The 14,672-nt window shown below is 45.6% G+C and overlaps 1 protein-coding gene and 1 pseudogene across 3 annotated transcripts in view; both read right to left on the bottom strand.

Moving 5' to 3' along the window:
• Positions 1 to 14,672, bottom strand: part of Galnt18 (polypeptide N-acetylgalactosaminyltransferase 18) — a 338,683-nt gene that overhangs the window by 26,918 nt on the left and 297,093 nt on the right. The gene's annotated exons all lie outside the window — the stretch shown is intronic.
• Positions 10,662 to 14,215, bottom strand: LOC125611962 (annotated as a pseudogene).

Consider the following 14,672-nt stretch of genomic DNA (forward strand, 5'->3'; position numbering starts at 1 on the left):
AAACAAATAAAGGCATGCTGTCCATCTACAACTATATATATATCTATATATATCTCTATATCTATCTATCTATCTATCTATCTATCTATCTATATATTTTAAATCAGAATACACACTTTTCTCAATCCCACACCCCTTCTGACAGCCAGCCCCTTTCTCTCCACCCTTTCATGGCAAACCCTGAGGCAGAGGGGCCAACACTCACCAACTCCACTCCTCACTTGCTTCCTTAGACAGAGAGCCCTGCCACCAAAGAAACCCCCTGAGGGGACAAGTAGGGTAACACTGGCTCATTCCATTTTGTGATCATCATTTTGAAAGCTTCAGTTATTTTTCTCATTAATTTAGATATTTTTAAAAATTTAAGCCATATTTTTTATTTGTTCTAATTAGTCATACATGAATGCATTTTGACACATTGTACACAAATGGAGCACAACTTCTCATTCCTCTGTCTGTACACGGTAAGCTATATTTTTTAAGCACCCATAATGCTCAGGCAAATATGACCGGGTGACTTCTGAGCAGCCCCAGTGTATTCTAAGGATGCCAATGGTACTTCAGAGATGTAAATTTTTGCTATAACCCTGTTCTGTAAGAATTAAGACCAGCAAGTCTTTTTTTTTTTTATTCCTGTGGAAAATAAACATGCTGTGAAATTTTCCTTTTAAGCGTGTCCTTCACCCAGGCCAACCTCCATTCCCACAAGTGTTACTGCATTTAATAGTGTATTTTGAGCAAGGAGAGAAAAATAAAGCAGCTCCGGTGATTGATTTAGAGGGCCCAGCTCTGCACTAGTTCCCAGTGTATTAACACAGTGCTAACCTCAAGGACCACACTAGAGATCTACACTCCCAGGGCTAATGGGGAGCAAAGAATAGATTTCAGAGAAAGCATCTGGGACAAAGGCAATATGGTGACAATGGAGTTAGTTGGCAAAATCTAATCTAAGAATCCATTTGTGCCTGTGATATTTTCTGAATGTATCTCCTTAGGAACTTTCCTGAGACAGATTAAGCATACCCTTAAACCACCCTGATGTAAACTCCATTCAGACGTCCACACTCGATGCCGCCAGCCATTCCCAAATCCCAGAGCCTGTTACTTATACTCTTCTTTCTTGGAATCTTGACTAAGGGAACATTTGAAAATGCATGAGGGTGTTCTGGTTACATACTGACACTACAGGTGGTCAAGGCCCAGGGGTGGTAAATAGGATAGACAGACACAGTGAAGTACTGCCTCCCCCCAAATGTCAGTAACATTGACTAAAAATTAACAGCAAAGGGCTGCAACTGAGGCACCCCACTCACTGAGGGCCTCCCCTGGATGCCAGAGGCATCAGAGAACTCACATCACCTCTGGAAACCTGCCAACTTCTGGCTCTAAATGGCTGAAAGAGGAGGTGCTTTTAGGTAGGCTCTGTACCTCTGCCACTCAGGAGATGGGAAGCCGGCCTCTTACACTCTGTCTCTGGTTTGCTGTTCTTATCCTGGATTTCCTGGGTGTGGTCCTGCAAGGCCATCGTGAGTGGAGGAGTGGGTCCCAGCATGCTGCAGGGGAAGCTTCCATGAACACAACCCAGCCAACAGCAGAGCCCCTGGGGTCTGAGGAGATCCTCCTTCTCTTGCTGGGGGACTGGGTAACTGGAAAGGCAGGACGACTTCATGTGCTAGCAAGACTTGGTGGAAGTAGCAGGAGAGGCATTGACAGAATGCCAACACCAACCTGTGCCCATAGAAACTGGCCCACCATCCAAAAAGAGGATCAGGATCTGGCTTCCAGACCAGTTAGGGAGAGCACATCTCTCATGCTCCCATGTCCAGGTCTCCATGAAAATATACCAGATCTCAAAGAAGAGGGCCATTTTCTATTATGACTAATACTAATCAATTCTAATCCTAACAGCACTACCAAATTTGAGGGCTTATTATGCTCCAGGCAAGGAGCTAAACATCCTATGTACTTTTCCATTCAACCCTCACAAAACTCCTATGAAGCAGATCATTTCCACCTCACTTTACAGATGAAGAGTCAGGCCTCAGGTCAAGGGTAGGAAGTGCTAATGCCAGTGTGCCTGGGCAGGCCTCTTGGTCTTGCCGAGTAAGACTGTCCAGGGTTTACTCAAAAATCCCACAACTTTGTTAACAGATCCATTTATTAACCAGAGGTACACTGAGTGCTTGCTCTGTGCTGGGCAGTGTCTCAAGCACAGGGATAAAGAATTCACAGAAAACAAAAAAAGGTCTCTGTGCTCAAGGAACTTAGATCTAGTGGTGGAGAACGTCCATTAAAAAGAAACAAATAAAGATATAATTGCTCACTGGGTTGATTATTGCATTTACACGTACAATGCAAGGGTTCTAAAGGAGCCAGACAAGATAGGAAGATGTGAGAATAGCAAGTAAGGGCACCTAGAATTATACAGGTTGTCAGGGAAGACTGCCTGTAGGTGGGCTTTGGGGTGAGACCTGAGGGATGAGGAGGGGAGAAGGGAAGTGGAGGCTTTTCAATTCCTGCTTTGGCACTAGAACATGGAAACTGGATATTTCTAGTGGGGGGCGGGGGATGGCTGCCCTAATTCCTCATGGGGAAAGTGGGAAGCCCCAAAGTCAAGAGACCTGGGCAGACAGCCTTCATGAGTCAAGAGAGATCTGACTGGCCTCAGTCCTATGTCTAAGCCCAGGGAGGTTGGAGAAGGGTTGTGTGGATTGACTGGCGTGTTCACATCTCCTCCAACCCCATCTTGGAAACCTGTCGTAGTACTTTCAGGAAGAAAACTGCACGTTAGACTCAGTTTCCCTTTGGATCCTAAGAAGAGTACACCTGGTGGTTGACTAGACCAGTGAGTGACTCCCTCCCCAGCACTTTCCCTGCAGCAGGGGTACACCGCACACTTCCTGAGTGCCACCCAGCATCCCCCCACATTGTGGGGTTCCTTGTCTTGTCTCTTCCCAGAAATCTTCCTGAAGCAGAGCCACATGTTTTGTGAAAGGAGGGGACAGCCCTGAGTACAACTTCAAGCCTGGCTTTGCAGGTAGGCAACCTGGCTCCCACGCCCGCCCTGCCACTTGGCTATCTTGTGAATTGGAGCAAGTTATATAATTTCTATGAGCCCCGATTTTGTCCCCCTGTAAGAATGGGGTAATAGCAGTACCCACTTCAAGCTGTTGGGAGTATTAGCTGAGTTTAGACACGCAAGGCATTTTGAATGATAATCTAGAAATAGTAAACAATAAATGTAAGCTGTCATTATTACAGCTACCTTTAAAAATCATAAATGTAGGTTGCGAGGTGGCTTTAAACTGGACAAGAGACCAACATTACTGAGCCCAATTCTGTGGCAGACTCCATGCTAGGCACCTGCTGGATGCACCCTCATCTAACTCTCAGCACCAGTCCCAGTTTTACAGAAAGGAAGCTGAGGTGCAAAGAGACCAAGTCAGGTTCTAAATTGACCTCCTTTGTTACTGGATTCCTGACCTGCACCCACAGCCAGAGCAGCCTGGAAAGCAAGGCTCTCCAAAGAGCAGTCTACAGAGGGCCAGAGAATCAGCCTCTCTGCTGAGAGCCCAGACATTGGCCACTGTGGTGCTAATGACTGCCTCTCCCCAGCCCGTGGGAGTTATTAAAGTCATGCAAAACTGGCTGTTTATGACTAATTGTGAATTTGGACATGAAGTGAAGAACATAACATGTGGAATGAATAACAAATCAAGCAGCTCCTTTTAATTTTTTTTTTTTAAGCACAGGAGCCACGGGAGCAGCTCATAGAGGTTATCGCTGCAGGCACCCACATCTGTGCGCCTAACATAGCCGTCTGCTACCTGCCACCCCCTCTTACCATGAAGGCGAGCTGATGGGTCCTGCCTGTGACTCTGCCTCTGTGTGCAATTACCCAAAGAGAAATGGAAATGAGGTACTTTCTGAAAGCAGGGTGGGAAACCTCACCCAGTGAGTGGGGACCAGTTCTAGGTGGGCTGGGAGTTGGGGAATAACCACAGGATGTCCAAGGGTTGCCTGTGATGGAGAAGGAACCCAGTGATAGTCACTTGGGCCGTGCCCACAGAGCCAGCCAGAACCTATAGGAGGCTGCACTGGTAGAGAAAACAGCACTGGTCAGCCTTCTTTGCAGCCTTGACCCTTGGACGGGTTGTTCCTGCATGTGACATAATATGCACCCCCGCCCCCCGTCCTGTACCACCACTTAGGGTACAGACTTGGGTCCATCTTTACATCTTTGAGCCTTATGGGGCAATGTGATTTTAAGCTTTAATGAATTGACACATAGAGAGTGTCTAGCAGATTCTGACATGCAGTAATTTTATGTGTGGGTGCACGGGGAGGTGCATGTGACTCTCATAAACATACACCCATATAAATATATTTTTATATATGAGTAAATAAAAAATAACATAATAGCCTGTAGTGAACTAGCATTTACTATGAACTAAGCTTTGCCTTAAGTTATAGATATCTGAGTAAAGAAAAATTAATAATATTGTCCTGGGTCACAAAGCCAATAGGTGGCTGAGCTGCCCCAACAGGGGCTGGGCAAGGTGGGTTTAGGTCCTGCTGGTGGGGCATTGAGGCAGGAGTGAGGTTGCAGGCTGCAGTAATAAGACAACTCAGAGTCCACTGAGGAGTGCTCTGGGTCTCAGGCAACATGGGCACCTCGTCTCCATGGACATCTCAAAAGGCTATAAGGATGAGGGAAGAACTCTAGCCCCAGGGGTCTGGAGGGAGAGATAATGACAGGTGTCAGCCTTACTCTCCCAGCTTTGAGTGTAGGATTGTTTTTGCTTGGAGAGGCTGCTCTGGGGGTGACATAACACCCCCACCATCATGCTTGAGGCACTGGGCAGGTATTACCATATATAGGCCATCAGAGCCTCCACGGTTATTCAGTGGCATGCACATTATGGTCCTGTGTTCCCAGATTGAACATATGTGGGAATTGGAAGCAGGAAGGCACTTGCCCCACTCAACACTCATGGTGTGGGCAGAAATGGGACTAGATCCCAGCTCTGCTTGACCCCAAGCTCTTGCTCCTTCTACACATTGGTCATTCCCTGAGTCCTCTGGAGAAAAGGCCACCCCTCAAGCAACCAACTTGCACCAAGAAAGTGGAAGAGTGGAAGTGCTGGCAGGGAGGTACTAAGGGGTGACACCCAGAGGGTATGAAGAGCAGGCTATCTGGGGCCATCCCAGAGCTACCATAGGGCCAGACTCTGTGTCATCCCCCTCCCCCAGAGGTTCCACTCACCAGATCCTGCCCCTGCCCTGGAAATGGTGCGAGAAACACCTCAAGGACAATAAGAAGTCCAACTAACTCTATCTGGATTAGTTCTTGAATGATGCAGACTAGAGGTGACCAGCCACAGCTTGAGGGCTGCCTGAGGCTCCCTGGAACACAACCCAGCCAGGTCCTGCACTGCCAGTCGACTGGCGCCTGGGCAAGGCTACTGCAGGCTGGGGAGTCGTGGCGGGCACACACTAATGACAGGAAACAAATGCAGGGAAGATTTTCAAACTGCACAGCCTGACAGTCTATTTATTTATAGATAAAAATCACAGAGAAGTGGAGACATCTGCCAGAGGTCACAGAGAAGTGGGAAGCCATTTAAATTCTTGGCCCACCAAGTAACACTTTTGCAATTGTCTCTGAGACGTTCTGTGAAAGATCTGGGGGCATAAGCACAATCCATGAGGGGACCTTAATGTCCCTCTGTCACCAAGGTCATGGCCAAGCAGGGGAGAAGCAATGGTGTCATTATGACCCATGGGATAGCAGCTTCTAGAGGGTAGTGAGTGGTCAGCAGATGGGGAGGTCAGCAAGCATCTCTCTCTCACACTCTCTCTTTTTCTTTCTCCTTGTCTCTGTTCTAAAACCAAGTGAGAAATTTTTAAAATGAAGAAGTTCCAAAAATGCAAAAGCAAGAAAATCCACCTACCACATCATACTTTCCTGACTTAACCACGCCACCTGATTTGACATGGGATCCATCTCCATGCTAAAATAGAAATCTTCTTTCATCTCAACTCTAATCTTTATACCTTGAGTCAAAGCTTGTCCTGAAGCATAAATGTGGCAGCTGCAGTATCTCTAAAACTTTAGAAGGAATTAAAGTCCCTTTCATCTTCCTTCTTTTGCAAGCCAAGAATTTAGCTTCCCGGAGGAAAAGCACTTTAATTCCCTGAGTCTTTTACAGTCTAGAAATTTTTGGCAGGATGACTGGGATAAGTGGCTGAACGCTGTCTTGTCCCCGCTCTCTGTGGGCTAATGAGAAGGCGCGTTGGGGCAGTAGGTTTCAGGGTAGCAGCTGTAATTATCTGTCCCTGCCTCCCTCTCCAGACTGGGACGCCTCTGGAGCAGGGACTGGGGCCTTTCCCTCTCACAATTCTTGGCATCAAATAAGGCTCAAGGTATGTTTGTTGAATGAGCAAATGAATGAGTGAGTGAATGAGTGAGTGATTGAATAAAGAGTCTATGGGGCGACCCCATTATTGTATTTTTCCCATTAAAGGAATTTTCCAGGCTGTTACACTAATTAGGGCTAATATTCTCAGTTATTTTGAGGATTGCTTCAAATCTGCTGCTAATTTAAATAAAATGGTTACATTTACTCATTAACCAATTAGCATGCTTCCCAGTAGCTTCACCTCACTAATTTGATTATTGTACCATGCTTTCTCCTGCCCAGGCCTTCTCTGGGACCTGGGAGTGTGGCAACTGTATCTAAGTAAACTTTTTAAAACAACTCTGAGGAAGAATCTCTCCAAGGGTTTAAGCACAGATGTGAAAGCGGTTCTTCTTTCTAACCCAAGCTATCCTTGGGCCCCACTGGGTTCCACTGTAAGGTGCTCGATAAAACCATTCCTATCACTAGAAAAAATTTATTCTCCAAGGGAAATGAACTTTCCAGAAATATGAGGAATTCACAAAGGACCAGCTATTGTATTTTTGATGAATGAATGAATAACACTCACTGGAAGAGAAACTCGAGGTCAAAATATGGCCATCTTTCTTGGTCCTGTCTTTGCAGGGTGACCTCAGGCAATTCTATTCCCATCCAAGATACCCTCACCTTAGTTTCTTAAGTGTCACAGGTAAAATTAACTTAAGAACCAAGTTCTTGTGACAGAGACAAATTCCTGGGAACTTGGAATGCCATAACTTCTTGCCCCTCTGAAGCCAGACAGGGCCATGTGACCAGGTCTGGCCAATGAAATACAAGAGGTAGTGATGGGAGGTGCTTTCCATTGGAGGGAATGAAAGATTTCCAGTCACACTTTTCCTCTTTTGGGGTGCTGTGGGTTCAAAATTCTTATGCTGAGGTCTTGATTTCCAATACTCAGATGGGGCCTTGTTTTGAAATAGGGTCCTTGCAGGGAATTAGTTAAGTTAGGATGGGGTAATACTGGAGTAGGGCAGGCCTCTAATCCAAGATGGCTAGTGTCCTTATAAAATGGGAAATTTGGGACACACACCCACAGAGGATGTCATGGGAGGAGTGGGGAAGAGCTGAAACACACCCAGGCACCATCAGAAGCAGGCAGAGAGGCCTGGAACGGATCCCAGCACCTCCTGCGGGAGCATGGCCTGTGGGCAACTTGATGTGGGACTTCCAAGCTTCCAGATATATGAGAGGATAAATTCCTGTTGCATGAACCTCTCAGCTTATTGTGCTTTGCGATGGCAGCATAGGAATGGGGAAAGGCCACAGGGATCCACAAGGGTCATGGAGTCACCTATGGCCAGAGAGTCACCAACCTTCAACAGATTTTTGTGAAAAGAGTAAGAACAATATCTAAAACCTGGAAATAAGACAAAAGAAAGGGGAGGCAACCTGTCCTTTCATACCATACTGGGGCTTTGTTTAACAGGTTCACCCAAGACATGCAATTTTCTGAGGGAATTCTATCCATGTTGGAGTTGGCTATTTACCTTTCAATCCGCACTCGGACACTCTGAAGTTATGCGCTAACTCCTAGATTTCTGCCGCGGTATAAAAGAGCACACTCCAGGCTATAATTTTATTCCCCTGTAGGATATTAAACACTTTGTACCTAATCTATCTTATTCCTTTTTTTTTTTTTTTTTTTTGAGAAAATGCCTGAAGATGCTCACTTTCTCAAATGCAACGAGTACTTATTTAACCATTTTCCAAGGTCAGTGGGAAGACCTGGGCCAGACCACAGTCCTTCTTCTACCTTCCCCATGTTTTTGGCCATAGTTGGCTAAGAGCCAAGTCATGAAGCTCAATGGTGGCCACACAGGCAAGCTCAGGAGAGGAACAAGTTCACATCTCGGCTGTGGTGGAGATTTGAGGACTGATAAATACAGAAGGGTCTGTCTCTGGCACTAGACTGTAAACTTCATGAGGGCAGGAGTGCTTTTCTGGTTCATCACTGTCTTTCAGGGCCAAGAACAGCATGTGGCACATGGCAGAGTCTCACTGATTAAACAAGAAACACACAGAAGGAAAGGAGTCATAAAGTCATAGAGCACCAGAAGGGGAGCAGCCTCAGCTTAAACCCAAGCTTATGGGTCTGTGTGACATGGAAACCCATCCTAGGGTCTCTGGGACCCACCAACCCTGCCTTTGGAAGTCAATATCACACAAATCAATGGCTGGGGAGAATTTCCTTATTCTCAGCCAAAAGTGTGTGTCCTTATAATTTGGAGGGACCTTTCATGTCCACCTTAACTGTTCTTTCCAGGCTAATCAATGCCTGTTATTTCAGCTTAAGGACACAGTCTCGAGTCTCTTTACCCAACTTGCAATAATAATGACCCACATTTAATAAGCAATGACTATGTGCCAGCCTTCATTGTCTAAATGCTTATTGTGTATTCATTTATTTAATGTTAATAACAACCCTACAAGGTAGGTGATACCACACTCTGTATTTTATAGGTAAGGAAATAGAGGCACAAGGACGCTATGACACCTACCCAACGAACCCAGTTGAGATGTGAGCCCAGGTAGTGTGGTTCTTAAACACTATGCATTGCCTTATTACTTGCATTTCAATGTTATCAGGCTTCCTATCAAGTGTGATGCTCAGGGAAGAACAGGTGAGGTTTCATAGCAGAGACCAGGAAGACTGTCACCTCGGTTGGTCTATATTCCCCAGATAAAAATGTGAGGCACCTCTGGAGATGCACAGTGTAACACCTGCACAATGACTTGTGGCTGGCAGTCCTATTCATGTATATGTGATCTTTCCTGGGCTGTTCTTGTCCTGTAAAAGACTGTTCTGAGAGCTTCCAGTAGGATGGAGTAACATCCTTGGAGATGCATGCCAGACATTTGATTTGGATCAAATCTGGGGGATTCAGAGGCCCCCTGGGGGCCAGAATCTATCCAGAGTCTCCTGAATGTACCCTGACTTTGCCCTTAGACAGCACATCCCTGAGCACCTCTCCAGGAGCCAGTGAAGTTCGTGAGACCTGGAAGATATCTTTGGGAGACCTTCCCAGCCAGAGGCCACGACTGCTCACCCACCACTCATCCCTGATCCTGCATTCAACCTGGGTGGAAGTAGAACCCTGCCTAGGGGTACATGGCCTAACTCCAGGATTAGCTGCTCTTCTGACTCTCCCAGGTACTTGGGCAGGCCATCCTCATCCAATTGCTGCCACAACAAAGTCCCACACCTTCCTGCCCTGGGAAATGGTGTGACTTGAGGCTGGTCCCAAGCGTCCATGCCTTGGGCACTGACAGCTCTTCATCTCAGCATGAGCTGGTAGGAAAGGGCAACTGGGCCAGTGGTCCCTGTACAGCCCGCCTTGGGGGATGGGAAAGGGAGACCCAAGTCTTCGAGATGCTGCAGCTGCAAATCAAGAATCTGATTAACAAAGGCAGCTCCCAGGGTTCCTGGTAAGCACAGCCCAGATTCACAACTTCCCAACACAACTGAGTTTCAGAACAAAGGATTTGGAGATAAGCAGGTTGTCAGAGTTGGCAAAGCTGGGCTTAGAGATGCCTCAATCCAGCGTCACTGTTTACACATAGGAGATCAGGCCCATATGACACCAATCAACGGTAGGTGAGTTCACAAGAGTCATCAACCATTTGGTGCAGATACTGACCAAGAGGATGAATGAGGAAGCCCTGTGTGGTGACAGGCTGGATCTGCCTGGTGACTGTAGAGAATACAAATGATGTAGGGCTTCATTGAGCTTTCCACTTAAGATCTGTGAACTTTAAAGTCAAATTATATCCCCACCAAAGAGTAAAACAAAATAAAGGCCCAAAGAAGATAAAGGTGACATTGCAAATGTGTGGCAAGATCAAACCTAGGACTCAGGCCTTCTGAGGTCCACTTCACTGCCCTTTCCCTGAATCCACTGCATTGTTGCTGCCATAGCAACTCAGTGATGCTCCAGTCAGTTTATGGACCAGGATGTAAACTCATGGCAGACAGCAAATGATGTCAAGGAGAGTCAGTTCAGTGCAGGATGAGAGTATTTACACTTGGCAAGAATCAGGCTTAATGAGTAGTAGTAATGGTGACACTGTGGCTATAGCAATCCTAATAGCTTGCATTTATCAAGTATTTACTATGTTCCAGGCACTATTGCAAATACTTTACATGTATTAAATTCTCACAAGAACCTTTATGATACATGTAATTTGTATTCTTCCATTTTGTTTTGCTACAGAGAAATACTTGAGTCAGGCTACTTTATAAAGAAAAAAGTGTGTAGTTTGATCATGGTTTTGGAGATCTAAGGGCCTGCATTCGTTGATGGCCTTCTTGCTGGCAGAATTCTAAGGTGGTACAGGTCATGACAGGGTAACGACATAGAGCACATGGGTATGTCTATTCTGGTCTCACTCTCTCTTCTTATAAAGCCACCAGGATTCAATCAAAGGCTTTATCCTAATAACTTACATAATCCTAATCACCTCCCAGAGGGCCACCTCTAGAACACCATAACTGAATCAAGTTCCTACTCTCTTAATATCTTACAATGAAGACTCAGTATCAACACATGAACCCTTGTTGGACACATCCAAACCAAGCCAAAGACACAGAATGATTTGAAACTCTATAATCTGTACATAAGGAAATGGGTCCAGATTTAGAGAACATGTTGGGATTTCACAACTAGAAAGCTTTAAAGCTAGACTGGGGCAGTCTGGTCCCAGAATCTGCTGTAACCACAGCACAACCTGTTCCATATTAGACCATCTGTAGCTGATTGAGAACTGGCAGCCTGTGCTCAGGCCAGCACCTGCCGTCTCATAGAGGGGACATCCAACACTTGTCCAGTGGTCCAGACAAGATCATGAGTATTAGAAAGTAGAGAGGGAATTTACAAAAAAACAAACTATTGTGACCTGGCCATCTTGACCCAGCCTGGGAGTATTTTGAGATTAAAAAATAGGCATTTAGCTTTGCTACTAATTAGAGAAAGGCAAGTAAAGACACAATGTGATACTACTATACACCCACCCAGGGCTACAATTAAAAATACAGATAATACCCAAAATTGAACAATTAAAAATACAGATAATACCCAAAATTGAACAATTAAAAATACAGATAATACCAAAAATTGACCAAGGATGTGGAGCAACTAGAACTCTCATAAATGGCTGGTGGGAACAAAAATTGGTTCAACTCTGGCAGCCTCTTTGGCCATACATTTGTTATTTTGGGCTACTATAACGAAGTACCATAGACTAAATAGTTTAAATAACAGAAATTCATTTCCTCACAATTCTGGAGGCTGGGAAGCTCTAGATTAAGATGCCACCAATTTGGTTACTGGCTAGGGCTCTCTTCCTAGCTTGAGAAAGCTGCTTTATTTCTGTGTCTTCCAAGTGGAAGAAAGAGAGCAAGAGAGTACCAGCAAGTGAGCCCTCTGGTGTCTATTCTAATAAGGCCACCAATCCTATTAGATCAGGGCTCCACCCTTACCATCTCACTCACCCTTAATTACTTCTTTACTCCCAATACTGCCAGGGTTAGGATTTCAACCTATGAATCTAGAAGGGATCACAATTGTAGCATGCTGTCCCTGACCCCCCTAAATCAAGTCCTTAGGAATGCAAAATACATTCACTCCACCTCAACAGCCCCAAAGTTCTTAACCATTCCAGCCTCAACTTTGGAGTCTGAAATCCAAAGTCTTATCTAAACAGCACCTAAATCAGGTATGGGTGAGGCTGGGAGGTAAAATTCATACCAAGGCAGCTGTGAGCCAATGAAAGCTGACAAGTTATGTGTTTCCAAAATTCAGTGGTGGGACAGGTATAGGGTAGAACTCCTTTCCGAAATCTAGAGGTTGGAATAACAGAAGGGGGAGGAGTCAGACAAGTCTAAAACCTGGCAAATGGCAAACTCCATTACCTTTTTTTTTTTTTTTGAACTTATCAATGTTCTGGGACAAAAATGGAAGAGCACTTATTACAGAACTGCTGTTTTCATGTTTAGTAATTTAAAAACTCACTGAATTTTACAAAAATTTCTTCCAGCAGATTACTGAATCTATAAAACAGCAAGAATTTCACAAGAAGGACTGGACATAAACCACAAAAGCAAATTGTGGACAAGTGCTGCTCCTATTGCAGATGGTCAATAACACTGTCTTAGGTCATGAAATTAGTATCTCATGATAAATACTCTGGGTGAAGATTGCATAGTTTGGGGCCCAATTGCACATTCAGATGAAGCACTGCTGATCAGGGCTCATGGAGCTGGGAGCTGGAAGCATCCAGAGGTCCGTAAGGCTTCTCATCTTCCTCTTTTATTTTGGAAATTATTATTATTATTTTTTTTAGTTGTCAATGGATCTTTATTTTGCTTATTTATTTATTCTTTTTATTGATTTTTTTAATATATGACAATGGAATGCATTCCAATTCACATTACACATACAGAGCACATTTTTTCATGTCTCTGGTTGTATATAAAGTATATTCGAGATTTAAGGATTTCAGTAACAAAATTCAGTGTTTCAGCTCCAGAAACCAGCTGCTTTATGGAGGCGTGTGCAACTGTTCCTGACAACACAGAGATTCTGCAAGGCCTTGTCAGTGCTCTGCTTTCCCACCATCAGGCTGGCACCCTGGCCCGACCTCAGGGCTTCATTGTCGTGCTTGCAGTTGGAGACCTGTGTCTGAAGCCAGTTGATTTCCTGTCTCAGCTTCATGAGGATTTTGTGCCTTTCCAGCCCGTTTCTTCATCAGCTCAGGTTCTGCTCCACCTGCTGGATCACTGACTGCAGGTCCTGCCGGTCCCTCTCCTCCTTGATCATCTTTGCTGCTAGCTTCCGCTCCGGCGTCCTTGCCATTTCTGTTTGAGTTTCAGGGAAGCTCTGAACCTCATTCAGCTTTCTTCTTAGCTTAGCATTTTCATCTTTCAGTACTTTGTAACTTATCTGCAGCCTCCGCAGGTGTCTGTCTCCCAGAGACTCCCCATGAGTTATAAACTCTGTGCGAGGACTCCCTGCTGGAGACGCCAGAGAGATGCGTGCATCTGTGTCCCTCAGCTTCCAGGGGCACAGAGACTCAGGCCCTGCTAGCTTCAACCGGGTGGGGAAAAAGGAAAGGTACATGCCACAGGGTGACGTGTTGGCCCTGGCCCTGGAGGAATGAGCCTTCTCCACAGCAGACGACAAATAGGCCCCATTCCACCCACTGTCCTCATCTTCCTCCTCCTCTTCCAGGATGTCGCCAGTCCCTGGGGGATATGCTATTGGTCACATCCTCTTTCGACAGACCGAGATTCTTGGTTTTCAGAAATCTTTAAAAACAACATGTGCCTTGACAGTCTTCAGTTATGTAGGGGCAACTCTTCTAAATATAGAATTGCAATTGTAGGAGTACATACACACACAATAACACTGCTTTTAAGTCATTGTTCTCTTCTAGAGTTAGGTGAACTCTGGGAATGTCATCAATTCAGAATAGGTTACCCTATGGCATTATTGAACAATGATTCTCTATTCTAATTCATTCAGTGAGCCATCTCTCTGGTCTGTGTCTTGGTGTCCTCTTTGTGTATCAGAACGGATTTGCTTCTGAAAGGTCTTCTAGTTCGTCATTTCCAAAATGTGTCTGTGAGCTTCCTTGGTACATTTTCCCTTTCCATAGCCAAAATCCTCAGGAAGATGAGGCTCTGGGCCAGGACAGAAGGGGCTTGCCTGGGCAGTGGCCCGCCCGCACTGCCATCCTCTGGCTGTCACTTCCTCCATTCGCTTTTAAGGACCAAAGACAGTCCTCTTTGGCTTAATTCTCTGCCCTCCAGGATCTGGGAACAGAAGCAGCCTCATCCCCATAGCCCTGCAGGTGGTCCGGCCTCCTTGGCTACGGGGATGCCAGCCCTGCTCCCAGGGTCTGTGGGGGGAGTGGCAGCCCTAGCAATATCTCAGTGGCCTTTGGCATCATTCTTCCCTTTCCCTGAGAGAGACTGGTCCACATTTGCCGCCAGGTAGAGCTATGGATCCAACAGCCTTCCTCGTGCCCTCCCACTTTCCCTGCTTCCTTTAGTTCAAACTGACAGGGTGGGGAGATGCCACTTGCTGGTGAGATCCCATCTCTATTCCTCTCCTCTGCTGAGAGGGTTAAGTCCCTGAACCACACTCAAGAACTCTCAAGAGCTATACCTTTAGTGTTCTCTTCAGAACAAGGTTGCTCATGGTTTGTGAAGTG

This window comes from Marmota marmota, unplaced genomic scaffold (genome assembly GCF_001458135.2).
Source record: "Marmota marmota marmota unplaced genomic scaffold, marMar, whole genome shotgun sequence".
In the NCBI taxonomy this organism is placed as follows: Eukaryota; Metazoa; Chordata; class Mammalia; order Rodentia; family Sciuridae; genus Marmota; species Marmota marmota.